The 14,718-nt window shown below is 40.7% G+C and overlaps 1 protein-coding gene across 1 annotated transcript in view; it reads left to right on the forward strand.

The window, feature by feature from the left end:
- Positions 1-430: 430 nt before the first annotated feature.
- Positions 431-14,718, forward strand: part of LOC102017498 (chromosome unknown open reading frame, human CXorf21) — an 85,514-nt gene continuing 71,226 nt past the window's right edge. Inside the window, exons 1-2 of the mRNA XM_013507559.1 lie at positions 431-608; positions 1,727-1,835. The gene's annotated coding sequence lies outside the window, so the exon portion shown is untranslated. The remainder of the gene's footprint in view (positions 609-1,726; positions 1,836-14,718) is intronic.

The raw sequence follows: 14,718 nt of genomic DNA on the forward strand, positions 1-14,718 counted from the left end.
AGTAAGTAAAATGAATAGTGTACATAGTTTGGTATTAGCTCTCAAAATTTTTTTGATTGGAAGAGACTCTGTTATGCCTTACCTATAAGATTAGCAAAAAATTTAAATATTTATGAAGATATCTAGTGATAATGCGAGTGTGATCAAACAGGCATTCTCATAGTTTATTGCAAGGACAGTCTATTGACAGGAAAAATTAACTGAGTGTAATTTCTGAAGAACAATGTGGGACTAGATACCCCCAATCATTTAGACATGTTTTTCTTTATCTTTATTTGTTTGGCTTTTTTGGCTTTTAGAATGGCAATAAAGTTCCAGCATGATTTTTATGTTTTTGTCTTTTTGAGGCAGGGTCTTGCTATGCAGTTCAGGCTGGCTTTGAGCTCACTTTGTAGCCCAGGCTGGTCTGGAATTTGCAAGGATCCTCCTGCCTCAGCCTCCCGAGTGCTGGAATTACAGACATGTGCCACCATGCCTGGCTCCAGCATGAATGTTAGAGAGGACAAACAAGTGAGCATGGGTGTGTGTGGGTATCAATTCTACAAGAAAACACAACCAACTTTGTGCAGTAGCTGCCTTTGGAAAGAGATACAGAAGAAGGAAAAGAGGTAAGCTTCCACTTAACAGCATATTTATTTAAGTATCTATAAATGTATTTATTCTTTTTTCTTTTCATTTCCTCCTCCTTCCTGCCCCTTCCTTTCCCCCACCTCCCTGCCCCTCCCCTTTCTCTTTCTTTTTTCTTCTTCTTCCTTCTTTTTTTGTGAGACAAATTTCTAAATTGCCCAAGCTGGGCTTGAACTTTAGATCCTCCTGTTCAGCTCATTTAACATCTTCTACCAAAGTGTAGAACATGGATTTTCCACTTATTCACATGTATTGCTAATATTAAAAATTGTCAATAAAAAATTGGATGGCTAAGGCAGGAAGGCCATAGTTCTGGGCCCAACCTGAGCATTCTAGCAACTTAGTGAGGTCCTGTGTTTTATTTACTTATTTATTTACTTATTTATTTTTATCTTTTTGAGACAGGGTCTTGCTATGCAGTTCAGGCTGACCTTGAGCTCACTTTGTAGCCCAGGCAGTTCTCGAACACTCAACAATCCTCCTGCAGCAGCCTCCAGAGTGCTGGGATTACAGGCATGCCCCACCATGCCCTGCGTAGTATTTTAGTTTTTTATCCTGGAGATTGAACACAGTGTCTTCTCAGTGAGCTACATCCTCATCCCTATAAACAATGTTTTAGGGCCAGAGATATAGTTCAGTGGCACAAGCACCTGCCTGGCAAACGCAAGGTCCTGAGTTTGACTCCCAGTACCACAAAAAGAGAGTAATGTTTTTATTTTGTGATATTGCAGAATAAACTGAGGACTTTTGCACAGAGCTACATCACCAGCCTTTTTATTTTTTGTTTTGTCATTTTTGAGACAGGGCCTCGCTATGCAGTTCAGGCTGGCCTTGAGCTAACTTTGTAGCCCAGGCTGGCCTCAAAGTCGAAAAGATCCTCCTGCCTCAGCTTCCCTAGTGCTGGGATTACAGGTGTGCGCCACCACGCACGGCTATTTTTTGTTTTGAGACAGTCTTGGTAAATTGCTAAACTGTCCAGACTGGGCTGGAATTTGTGATACTGCTACCTCTGTCTCTCAGTTCTGGGATAACAATGTGTGCTACAGCTTTTGCCTGGGTAATATTTTAATTGCTTTGTTTTGTTTTGTTTTGTTTTCAGCCAGGATCTTTGTGTGGCAGAGACTGGTCCTAGACTACTGTGTAGCCCAGCATGGCCTCAAACTCAAGGGGATCCTCCTGCCTCAGCCTCCTGAGTGCTGGGATTACAGGTGTGTGCCACCACATTGGGCTAATTCTTATAATGTGTTATATTCATGAGCCTGGGAGATATCTCAGTGGCATCGCATCTGCCTGGTAAGCGCAAGGTCCTGAGTTCGATTCCTGGTTTAAAAAAAAAGAAAGATCTATAGTTATAGTCAAGTGAAATGGCCTGAAGAAATTTTCATACAATTTTGTTGTTTTCTTGTTTGTTTTTTGAGACAGGGCCTTCCTATGTAGTTCAGGCCTGTCTTAATCTCACAATGTAGCCCACACTGGCCTCAAACTTGTAGCAATCAAGAATTTTAAATAAAAAACCAGCAAGTTACGAAGTCAGGCGTGGTGGTGCATGCCTGTAATCCCAGCAGTTGGGAAGCTGGGAAGCTGAGGCAGGAGGATCACTGCAAGTCTGAGGCCAGCCTATGCTACAAACTGAGTTCAAGGCCAGCCTGAAGTATACAGTGAGACCCTGTCTCTAAAAGACAAAATAAGCCAGGCATGGTAGTGTACGCCTGTAAACCCAGTACTTGGGAGGCTGAGGCAGGAAGATTGTTGCAAGTTCGAGACCAGCCTGGGCTACAAAGTGAGCTCAAAGCCAGCCTGAACTGCATAGTGAGACCCTGTCTCAAAAGGACAAAAATAAATAAATAAATAAATAAAAGGCAAAATAAAAAGCAAGTTACACATTTAAAAATTTCAGACACACAGACACAGAATGACCTGGGGCATGATAACTATAATATTTATAACTTCAGATGGGGAGAATTGGTGAAGAAGAACAGAAAATCATTTTTCTTTTATTTGTACAAGCAATTTATAAAATTCCAATAGAACAAAAAATATAAATATCACCAAAAGGTTATATGGGGTTTTTAAATTTACTATAGCCACTATAACAAATTAGCACAAACTCAGTGGTTTAACACATTAATGTTTATTGCCTTACAGTTCTGAGGTTAGAAGTCCACAGTGGATTTCAGGGGGCTAAAATCATGGTGCTGGGGGCTGGGGATTTAGCTCAGCAGCACAGTGCCTGCCTGGCAAGCACAAGGTTGTGAGTTTGATTCCCGGTACCACAAAAAAAAACCAAAAAAACAACAACAACAACAAAAATCATGGTGCTGGCAAGATTGCATTCTTTTCTGGAAACTCTAAGGAAAAATTCATGTTTTTGCCTTCTCCAGCTGCAGAGACTGCTGGCATTCTCTTGTCCAGGTCATCTTTGAAGACAGCAATGGTCACTCTAGTTTTTCTCATCACTTCATTCTGATTCTCTTTTTTGCTTTTAAGGATGCTTGTAATTACACTGGACCCACCAGATAATCTAGGATAATTTTCCTATTATAAGATTATTTGATTATCAACCTTAATTTAATATGCAGCCTTAATTTCTCGTTGACATGTAAGGATACATATTCAGTTTCCAGAGTCTAGAACATGGATATTTGGAGGACGATTATTCTATCTACTTTGGGACCTAAGCCAATGACCATTTCTGGGTCACTGTGTGCGTGCTTTCAGTATAAACCAGAGGAGCTCTGTGATAGTTAACTGTGGTGTCAACTTGAATAAGAAATACCTAGCTGAGGGGCTGGGGATTTAGCTCAGCGGCAAAGCGCCTGCCTGGCAAGCGCAAGGTCGTGAGTTCGGTTCCCGGTACCGGAGAAAAACCAAAAAAAAAAAAAAAAAAAAAAAAAGAAATACCTAGCTGGTTGGTTGAGCACAGTTCTGGTTGTGTCTGCATGATTGACTTACTGAAGATAGATAACCTATCCTGGGTGTGGGTGGATCCAACCAATACGATTGTGGCCTAGATACAATAAAAAGAGAATGAAGAAGGAAGTCTTATTTATGTTTCTTTGGAGAAGCTCCCCTTTTTTGTTTTGTTTTGTTTTGTTTTTTGTCTTTTTGAGACAGGGTCTCGCTATGTAGCACAGGCTGCTCTTGAACTCACTTTGTAGCCAAGGCTGGCCTCAAACTCACAGCAATCCTCCTGCCTCAGCCTCCCGAGTGCTGGGATTACAGGTGTGCACCACCATGCCCGGCTCTAGGAGCTCCAGTTTTCATAATCACCTTTGGATGTCTGTCTCCAGGATTCTAGCACAGATTCTTCAGCTTTCTGATGTGCACTCAAACCAGACTCTGCGATGAGCTCCAGGTCTTCTACTTGCGACTGGATCTTTCGAATCTCCAGCACAAAGTCGCCTCTTTTGCAACTCTTCCACATCTGGCTTTTCTAAATCATGTATCATATATATAGTCTGTTCCTCTAGTGAACCCTAACTGATACAGGATTGATGCCAGTAATTTATCTTGTGAGGTCAAATGTGGCTTTATAATCTCAGCCTGGCTATACTTCAGTCTGGCCTAGTTGGAATGAAAACCTGTTATGCTAGTTTCTAGTTTTTTATTGAGTTGAGTTGAATCTGGGAAGTAACAGGACTCCTGATTGCTTAATTTGTTTATCCCTTTCATCTTCTTCTTTATATGAGATGTATTTCCTGCCCCTGCTTCTGTGTCAGGGTTTTTGCCCCTGTACAGAGCTCTTCATATACTAGCACATCACAACTTGTAAAGATGGGAGGAGTCTTCTCATGGACAACAAGTACCTGTTGTTGGCACACCACTTTTTTTGGTGGTACCAGAGATCAAACCTAGGGGCGCTCTGCCACTCAGCTACATCCCCAGCCCTTTTTATTTATTTATTATTTGAGTCCCACTTAATTGCCCAGGTTGACTTCAAGCTTGTGATCCTCTTGCTTCAGCCTCCGAAGTAGCTGAGATTACAGGTGTGCAGCTTTGTACCTAACCTTGGCATACCTCTTGAGAGTGTCTTACTACTCTCCTGCTATAGTATTACACTTATCCTCAGTCTTCACTGAAAAAAAGGTACATTAGCAACATTTATTTGAGGTGTGTATGTGTGATATACACAAAGATACATAGATACAACCTTTACTCTGGAGGTTTAGGTAGGAAAATAAAAGAGAATATATTTTGGTTTGAAATAGAAACAATGCAAATTTAATAGTAAAAGATAATTTGGGGCTAATAAGATAATTTACTTCTTTTTTTTTTTTTTTTTCTTTTTGAGACAGGGTCTCGCTATGCAGTTAGGCTGGCCTTGAGCTCACTTTGTAGCCCAGGCTGGCCTCAAACTCACAGCAATCCTCCTGCCTCAGCCTCCCGAGTGCTGGGATTACAGGCATGCACCACAACACCTGACATCAGTTCTTTTTTAAGAGCTCAAATGTGCTGGGCGTGATGGCACACCCCTGTAATCCCAGGACTCAGGAGGCTGAGGCAGGAGGATCATTGCGAGTTCAAGACCAACTTGGACTACAAAGTGAGCTCAAGGCCAGCCTGAACTGCATAGCGAGACCCTGTCTCAAAAAGACAACAAACAAACAAAAACACTGAAATGTACGTTTTCTTCAAGCTTAATCTTTCCTCTTGATTTCATGGCATCAGTAATATCCAAATCAAAATTTGAAAATGAGGTAAAAAAATCATCATCTGAAGTGAAAATAACAGGAATCAAAATGGGAGCAATTAAATCATGAATAGTAGTGACCTATCCACAAGGGTACTATGAGTTTTTAGGGAACTAAGCCAGAACCTAAGTGTTAGTCTTTGAACTTCCAGTTCCAGAAGTTATACTTTTCAAAGTGAGACAGAATTCTAATTTGTTGTATCAGAACAACAACAGAATTCTAATTTGTTGTATCTTATCTTAAATAAGGGATGGGCAAAATTTCTAGGCTAAGACAGCTGGTCAGAGGGGAGAATCCCTCCAGGACGAAAAACAACAAGGTTAGAATGTCCCAATAGGGAGTGCACTTCTTGTATTTTGTCTACCTGGTATTTGGTAAAGGTGTGGACCCCCAACAAGCTCTCAGCAAACAGTGCCTTGATAAAAGTAATGGTGCTTGACAAAGGTAATGTGTTTTTCAACTAGTCTAAAGGGGAAGAAGAGAAACAAGGCAATGCCCTGTATAAATGGTTCGTTCTCAAGGAAATCAAGGAAGTATCAAGAGAGATTGCATGTGGGGATGAGAAAAGGTTGTGGTTGAAGAAGTGGAAATCATGCCTGGCTTTGGGCCTGTAAACACAGGGGAAGACAGCAAGAAACACTCAATTATTGTGTCATTTTCAATGCAATATAAAGCTTTTCTCATCTGCATGGGGGCTCCCTATGTAATACGGGCGTGGGTGTCAGATTGGGGAGATGAATAGGGAGTGCATTTGTGACTCTCCCAGCTGACCTACAAGAACATTCCTGTCATCCCTGCTTCTCTGTCCCTTCTCTTCCCCTTCTACCCACCAAGAGGAAAGAAAGGAGGTAACGAAACCCACTTCAAATCACAGGAAGTAAGAGGCCAAGGATCCTTGTGTGCTTAGCATATGATATTTAAATAAGTAGCTGCTGCTTATGACATACCCTGTAAAGGTTATGTAATCTGTTTGTGAAATGTACAACAAAGAAACATAATATCTTCATCAGTAGCTGTTTATAAATTGCACACCTATCTTTTTTTCCTTTGCTCGAAGCCAAATATCAACTTGCCTGTGAACTTTGGAATTCAGAAAAAAGAGCACATCAACTGAAAGAAAAATTTTATTCTGTTAAAATCCAAGGAAAGTTAACATCCTCAGCCCAACCCCCGTGACTTTTATTTTTTTATTTATTTTTTTATTTTTTATTTTTTTTTGAGACAGGGCCTCTCTATACAGTTCAGGCTGACCTTGAGCTCACTTTGTAGCCCAGGCTGGCCTCAAACTTGTAACAATCCTCCTTCCTCAGCCTCCCACGTGCTGGGATTACAGGTGTGTGCCACCACACCCGGCTTCCATGACTTTTATAATGCCATATTTTCTGAGTTAATGGGAAAAAATATATATATTATACTTGGTATTGAACCCAGGGCCTTTTCACTGAGCTACATCAGTAATCCTTTATTTTATTTTATTTTTTTATTTTGAGGCAGGGTTTGATTAAGTTACTAAGCTGGGGATATAGCTCAGTGGCACAGCGCCTTGCTTGGGGGCACAAGGTCCTGAGTTTGATTTCCGGTTCCAAAAAAAAAAAAAAGAAAGAAAGTTCCCGATAAGTTACTAAATTGCCCAGGCTGAGCTTGAACTTGTAGCCTTCCTGCCTCAGCCTCACAGAGTGCTGGGATTATAAGTGTGTGGTACCACACCTGGTAAAATAAATATATCTTTAGTATTACAAATTCAATGGTGCTATGCTTTTTTCTTTTCTAAGTAAATTGTGTGGTTTATCTTTCCTGTCTGTGTGTCCTTACTATTAGAAATTTTAAGTTTGCACCATTTTTATCCTGACTACAAATCAAAACTAGTTAAATAGGAAAAAAACTAGTTAAATGTCCTTTAGTGAGAAAGAACATATTGAGAAATCACAAGTCATTGCTCTGTTTACATTTCTAACTGTTAAATATTTATTTTAAGTAAAAAAAAATTACTACTTTCAGTCTTCTTTTAATGAAGGTGGATTAGCGAAGCCACTTCAAAGTTATGACCACATGAAAAGTCTGTGTCTCATTTTGTATTTTATAGGAGGCATCAAAGTTCAGCCGGTGCTCTAACTTGCAGAGGTTTCTAATGTTAAGTTACTAAAGAACTAGTTTCTGGAGTATTTTGTCTTTGTTGAGCAATAGTTAATGGATTTGTTAATTGTTCTTTGATAATTAAGAGGTAGTTATGAAAAACCAAATGAGGGACAAGAAAAACAATTACTTGAATAAGGAGTTTGATAGCTTAAGCCTAAGGCCATAATTTATCAATGGAATGATCTATGGGCAAATTATGTCTTTGATGGGAATTATCTGAATTACACTTGAGTTGAGGGAATAGTAACTGAAAAATCCTAACGTGAAGCAATTAGTATCTTGTTCTTGAGCAAGGACTCTGGAGTCAGACTGCCCAGGTTCAAATCCAGCTCAGTTGTCTACTTCTTTGCCCTGGATCAAGTTACTTAGACTCTTCTTGTGTCACTTCACCATCTATATATAATATGTGGGTGAGAGCAATACCTATCACAGAGTCGTTATTATTAAGTAGAGCGTGGTAGGAAGTACTATTAATAAGAGTTATTGAGCCAAGTGATCTTAACATTGAAATTTGCTATAGATCAGTCGTTCACAGAATAATTGACTATGTCATACTTGAATTTTTTGAGTATGAAGAAAAAAAAATGAAACCCTTATGGATGACAACTCAAACCATCTATTAAATGTATTCATATAAGATATATACATATAAGCCAGGTGTGGCAGCATACCCCTGTAATCCCAGCACTCGGGAGGCTGAGGCAGGAGGATCTTTGGGAGTTTAAGGCCAGCCTGAACCGCATAGTGAGACTCTGTCTCAAAAAGACAAAAAAAAAGATATATACATATAATATTATACATTTATACATAAATGTATTAATATAAGATATATAATGCCTAGTAAAGAACAATCAAATTTGGGCGTGGTGGCGCATGCCTATAATCCCAGCACTTGGGAGGCTGAGGCAGGAGGATCATCATTGAGAGTTTGAGGCCAGCCTGGGCTACAAAGTGAGCTCAAGGCCAGCCTGAACTGCATAGCAAGACCCTGTCTCAAAAAGACAAAAAAAAGAACAATTATAGCATATAGTAATACCAACTTTATAAAAACATTTATTAATACAATAAATGCTTCTTAAGTTGCCCTTCCTTTTCTTTTTGGAGAAGGGTGAGCTGGGGAGATGACTGTACTATGAGTATGTTTAAGCTGTCATCTCTGAGTAAGAGCCCCTTGGTGCCTCCTAGCCGACCTCATAAGTACAGCCAGTGCTAGTTGAAGATCCTGGGGAATGGGGAGGTTTCATCCTGCACGGGCCACCATGGTTTTCTAAAAGGAATGGACACAGGAACCAGAGCAAATACAAAACTGTTCTCAACTGCAGAAAATTAGTAGTTGATCTTTATGGGTGGAGGACTGATGAAATCCACCACTCAGCTATTTTGCATACATAAGAGCCTTGTGTATGTGGGAGGTGTCCTATGTGGACATTTCCCAGGCATTCAAAATGCCTCCCCCAGAGCCAGGGATATAGCTCAGCAGCACAAGCGCTTGCCTGGCAAGTGCAAGGTCCTGAGTTCAATTCCCAGTACCAAAAAAAACCCAAAAAAACAAAATGTTCCCCCTTAGACATCACCTTGTTTATCGTCTCCTCTCTCCTTTCATCCTCCCTTCCTGTGCCAATTACTGATAGATAGACTCTCAGGTCCACGGTCACTCTTTTTGCTAGAGGAAAATGGACCTGAGTTCTTCAAATATGTTTCTTTTGACAATTGCATCATCTTAAACATTGTCAGTAGAATGTGCTAGAAAGGCATTGCAGAAAGAAAGGATTTCATTTCAAGCTCTGATGTGTTTACTTAGGCAGGCTGTGGCAAGGCTCTGGGCTTCCCCCATGGTAGTTTAATCAGTGCCCTGTTCCCACAGAAGAGAGCAGCTAGAAGCACCGAGTACCCTGAAGCTTTATTTGACCATCACATTTGGTGGTTTTTTATAGCAGAGTGCCTCTCAGGAGACACTTCCCTGTGAACAGCTTCCTGCAACGAGGTTAGAGTTCTACCCCCAACAATTTACAGAGGGTGATTTTCTAGCATCAAAGAATGAAAATACAACAAACTGAAGATTTAAAAATTACTTTGATTCACACATTATAATTCTGTAATTCATGGGGTGCAATGCAATGTTTTGATACATATAAGCATTGGGAATTGATCAAATTAGCATCTCTAATGGTCTTAAATATTTATCATTTCTTTGTGGTAAGAATATACAAAATCTTCTCTTGTACGAATTAGGGTAGTTTAGTGGTACAGCACATGCTTAGCACATTTAAGGATTTGAGTTCCATCCTCTGCACCAGAAAACACACACACACACAACACGTTCTCTAGTAGCTATTTGGGGGGGGGCGGTTTCTGGCACTGGGAACCGAACTCACGACCTTGCACTTGCCAGGCAGGGGCTGTGCCACTGAGCTAAATCCCTAGCCCCTCTAGTAGCTATTTTTAATATACATTTTTGTTGACTGTAATCATCTCATTTTGTAACAGAACACCAGAATGTCCTCTTATCTGACTGTAACATTGTACCCACTGACCAACATTTTCCTGTGCCCCCGTCTCCCATACTTGCCCACCTTAGGGGAAACTGAAGTTAAATGATCTAATTGGCTTTTGCCTATATGGTAGCACATGCATATAATCCCAGTTACTCATCACTGCTTGGGAGACAGAGTGGAGGTTTGCAAGTTCCTGGCTACCCTGGGCAATTTAGCAAGACTGTGTCTCAGAATAAATAAATAAATAAATAACATAAATAAATAAATAGGTGTGTTGGCAGAGGCCTGTAATCCTCCTGTTGGTAGAGTGAGGCAGGAGGATCACAAGTTTGAACCTTATGCGAGCAATTTAGCAATTGAGGAAGACCCTACCTCAAAACAAAACAAAAGGGGTAGGGAAGTAGCTCAGAGCAAAGGCTTTCGGTTCAATCCCTAGTACTAGCAAAAAAAAAAAAAAAAAGCTGGGGATGTCATTCAGTGGTGGAATACCCAGGTACCCAGGGTTCAATCCCTAGTCCTAAAGGTTGAGGAAGATGTAATTGACTTTTGTTAGCAATCCCTGAAACAGGCAGCCTCCTGTCTACAAAATAGGCGTGACCTCTACTTTGCATGGCAGAGTAGTCAGTTTTCATAGATAGGCTGACCAGAGACTAGGAAACAGCAAAACAGCATAGTGCAAAAGAAGCACATTGGTTTACATTAGGTTACTTTAGGTTAATTTCCTGGCATGAGTTAAAACAGAGGGGCTTCCTTCTCATACTTGCTCAGGTTTCCTGGACCTCCTTTGATTGGTTACTGTGAGTATCTTGTGTTTTCTTTTTGGTTTTGTTTTAGCCTGTATGGAGATTGGGATATCATCTCTCGCCTGGATTCTCAGAAGATCTTACATTATAAGTAAATGGCCTAGGCTCCAGTGTTGTCACATGGACCCTTAGCATGAATGGTGCCATTTTAGGTTGGTCTGTTAGAGCCTAGTGCAGGAGGTTGGTCCAAATCAATGGACTTGCACACATTTCGTCTAACACCAGCAAATTCTGTTGCAATATACTGCAACTGACAAACATCTCTGTCATCCAGTGAGTCATGACCATAATTTCCCAACAAGGTCTGGACCTCAGGTTTGAGGGAAAAGTAATCTTTCTTAGGAGCTCTGTCTTGGGTCTAGAGCTTGGAGTTGCTTTTTTTCTCTTTGACCTTTGAGCCAAGCTTCACTATGTAGTTCATCCTTGCCTTGAACTCACTATGTGGCACAGCCTGATCTCAAACTCTTAGTGATCCTCCTGCCTCAGCCTGTTAGGTGCTGCGATTACAGGTATGCACCACCACACCCAGCTTGTGGTTGCTTTATATTTGTTATTCCTATATTCTGTAGATTCTCTTTATATTCCACATTACTCCAAGTTCCTGTTACAATTATCATTACTATATTAGATTTTATCCTCATGCTTTTTCTTTCAGATGGAATTTAGATGGATAGGCATCCCATACCATTTCACTGTTACTCCTCTCCCTCTGTGTGCAGAGAGTAGGGAGGAAGGTGAGACCTTACTTTTTTACCAAATCCTCCAGTAGAAATGATCGTGTCACAGTGTCATTGGATGGGGCCCAAGGAATTCCCTTGATGAAGAGATGGTGACCTCAGCTCAGCCCGCCAATATTTTGACTCTCATCACAGAAAAGAACTTCAGAACGTGTCAATGAGAGACATAGAAAGAATTAAAGTGCATACTCAAAGAAATAGTGTGAGCCTTCAAGAGAGAGAGGCGTAGTATAGTCTGTTTGTGGGACTGGGACTGTTTATGTATTTGGGGGGAGTAGAAATTGGTGGAATTTGGGAATCTATAGAAAGACCAGGCTTAATTTACAGGAGAAAAGTGATGGCCCATGCACAGATAGAAAGATTAGGGCTCATTTTACAGGTAAAGGGATGGCCCTGTAATTCCACAACTCTGGGAGTTTGAAGCAAGAGGATCAAAAGAATGAGCCCAGCCAAGGCAATTTAGTAATTTAGGGAGACCGTGTCTTAAAATAAAAAGTAAAAAGGAAAGTAGCTCAGTGCAAAGACCCTGAATTCAATCCCAGTACTGCGAAAATATACAACAAAACAAAAAGCCCCCCAGACTCCAACCAAATGTAAAAGGTCCGCTTTACACAAAAAAGGCCCAGGGCCACTCTATTGTATTTTTTTTTTGGTGCTGGGAATGGAACTCAGGACCTTGTGCTTGCCAGGCAGGCACTTGTGCTGCTGAGCTATCTCCCCAGCCCTCTATTGTATTTTTTGAAACGGTTAATCTAAGATGTTTGCCTACAAACTTTCTTTGAACTATTTGAATCTGTTTCTTTTTTTTTTTTTTTTTTTTTGTCTTTTTGAGACAGGATCTTGCTATGCAGTTCAGGTTGGACTTGAGCTCACTTTGTAGCCCTGGCGGGTCTTGAACTCACAGAACTCACAGTGATCTTCCTGCCTCAGTCAGCCTCCTGAGAGCAGGGATTACAGGTGTGGGCCACCATGACCAGCTTGAATCTGTTTCTGTATCATATTGTAAGAGAAATTTGTGAGACAGGAGTTAGGATTTTATTAGGCAATAAGGACAGCAGCACCAGAATGTAACTGGGAAGCCCAAAATGGAGCCTGCTGAGTCATGGCCCTCTAGGGATCTTACAAAAAATATCTGCTAGGTGTTGTTTGGCTGTTTGGGACCTCCTCAGACCACAGTCAGGCAGGATGTTGGCTCAGCGATGCATGCGCTTTGTGTGAACATTGCTTGAGCACTGTATAGACTAGACCGCGAAAAGTATGTAGCCTCCTGTAGGGTGACTATAATACAATATTGTATTGCTTACACAGTGGCCTGAGATCACTTCTAAATCCCTTAAAAACTCCTAGGCAAAGAACCCTTGCGGATATCTTACTCAGAACCCACTTTTGGCTAGCGGGAGCTTTGCTTCCTTTCCTTTATATCTTTTTACTTTCTTGCCTCTATATCTTTTAAATAAATTTGATTGCACCCTATTATAGCTTATATGTAGATATTGCCCGAAAGCCTCATGTACTCATAGGTGGCGATTTTCAGAGGTGGTTAGTTCTAGGGTGTGTGATACTGGGATTAAGAGTTGTGTGGTACTGGACTACTTCACTAATTGGTTTATCATAGCTCTGGGTGTGGATAACAGGAAGGCCCACCCTGGATAAGGGTGGCACCACCCAAAAGATTTGTAGCCTAGGTAGGATAAAAGAGAAAGTGAGGCTTGCTGCTGCTCCACTGCTTGCTGCCTCCTGCCTGCTCTCCCATGGACTGTTTCTCCTTTCTGATGCTCCTGTGCCATGCTATTCCACCTTCGAACCAGGTGACTATGGACTGGAATTTCTACAAACTGTGACCCAAAATAAACCTTTTCATATGTGCTAGTATTGTTTGGACAATTAAATGATTATATCTTGTACTCTGAGTAACTAATTTAAAGATAACAATATGCAATGTGTTAACCATTGTTACCCTCCTATTTTTTTTTTTTTTTTTTGTCTTTTTGAGACAGGGTCTTGCTGTGCAGTTCAGGTTGGCCTTGAGCTCACTTTGTAGCCCAGGCTGGTCTCCAACTCACAACGATCCTCCTGCCTCAGGCTCCCAAGTGCTGGGATTACAAGCATGCGCCACCACACCTGGCCCATATTTTTCTCTTTAAAATAAATAAAGAGGCTAGGTGGTGGTGCACTCCTGTAATCCCAGCACTCAGGAGGCTGAGGTAGGAGGATTGTTGCCAGTTCGAGACCAGCCTAAGCTACAAAGTGAGCTAAGACCAGCCTGAACTGCATAGCTAGACCCTATCTCAAAAAGACAAAATAAATAAATAAATAAATAAATAAATAAGTAAACCTTTCCTCATTTATTTATTTGCTTCTTTTTTTTTTTAAACAGGGTCTCACTATGTAGTTCAAGCTGGCTTTGAACTTACTATGTAGTATAGACTGCCTCAAATAGCAATCCACCTATCTCAGCCTCCCAGTTGCTGGGACTACCAGCATGTGCCATCATACCTGGCATTTTTACCTATCTTTATTTTTTTCTGTCCCACCTCCACTGTACGTATTAGTCTCTTCTGGGTTTTTTGTTTTTTGGTTTGTTTTTTTTTTTTTTGGTCTTTTTAAGACAGGGTCTCAATATGCAGTTCAGGCTGGCCTTGAGCTCACTTTGTAGCTCAGGCTAGTCTTAAACTCACAGCGATCCTCCTGCTTCAGCCTCACTAGTGCTAGGATTATGGGCATGCGCCACGATACCCAGCTTTTTTTTTGTCTTTTTGACACAGGGTCTCACTATGCAATTCAGACTGGCCTCGAGTCTAAGCCTCCTGGTGTGCTGAGATTGTGTGCCACCACGCCTGGCTGGCTTTTCTCATTTTATTTCTTATTTTAAAAAATAAAAGAAGGAAAACATATTAACAGACAGACATCCATTTACAAAATAGCAAAAGAACAATACAAACAATACAGAGTTACAAACAAAGTGGTAGGAAATTATAATGCTTCTATTACATATTGATATCTTCAAAATGGTTTCTCAGGAAAACAAATAGAGACATAGAAGACTGATCAAACAAGTAATCATTAACTGTTCCTTTCTGTAGAGCAATAGAAGACAGTAGTAAAACTACGTTAGTTATCCTGTATATACATTCTTATATAATTTCCCCTTCTTTTGCTTCTCTTTTCCCACACCTCAGTTACCCTTTACTTCTGAGCATTTTCCTTTCATTTCACAATGTCTATCATA

The sequence above is a fragment of the Chinchilla lanigera genome, unplaced genomic scaffold (assembly GCF_000276665.1).
Source record: "Chinchilla lanigera isolate Chin_1 unplaced genomic scaffold, ChiLan1.0 scaffold00130, whole genome shotgun sequence".
NCBI lineage: Eukaryota > Metazoa > Chordata > Mammalia > Rodentia > Chinchillidae > Chinchilla > Chinchilla lanigera.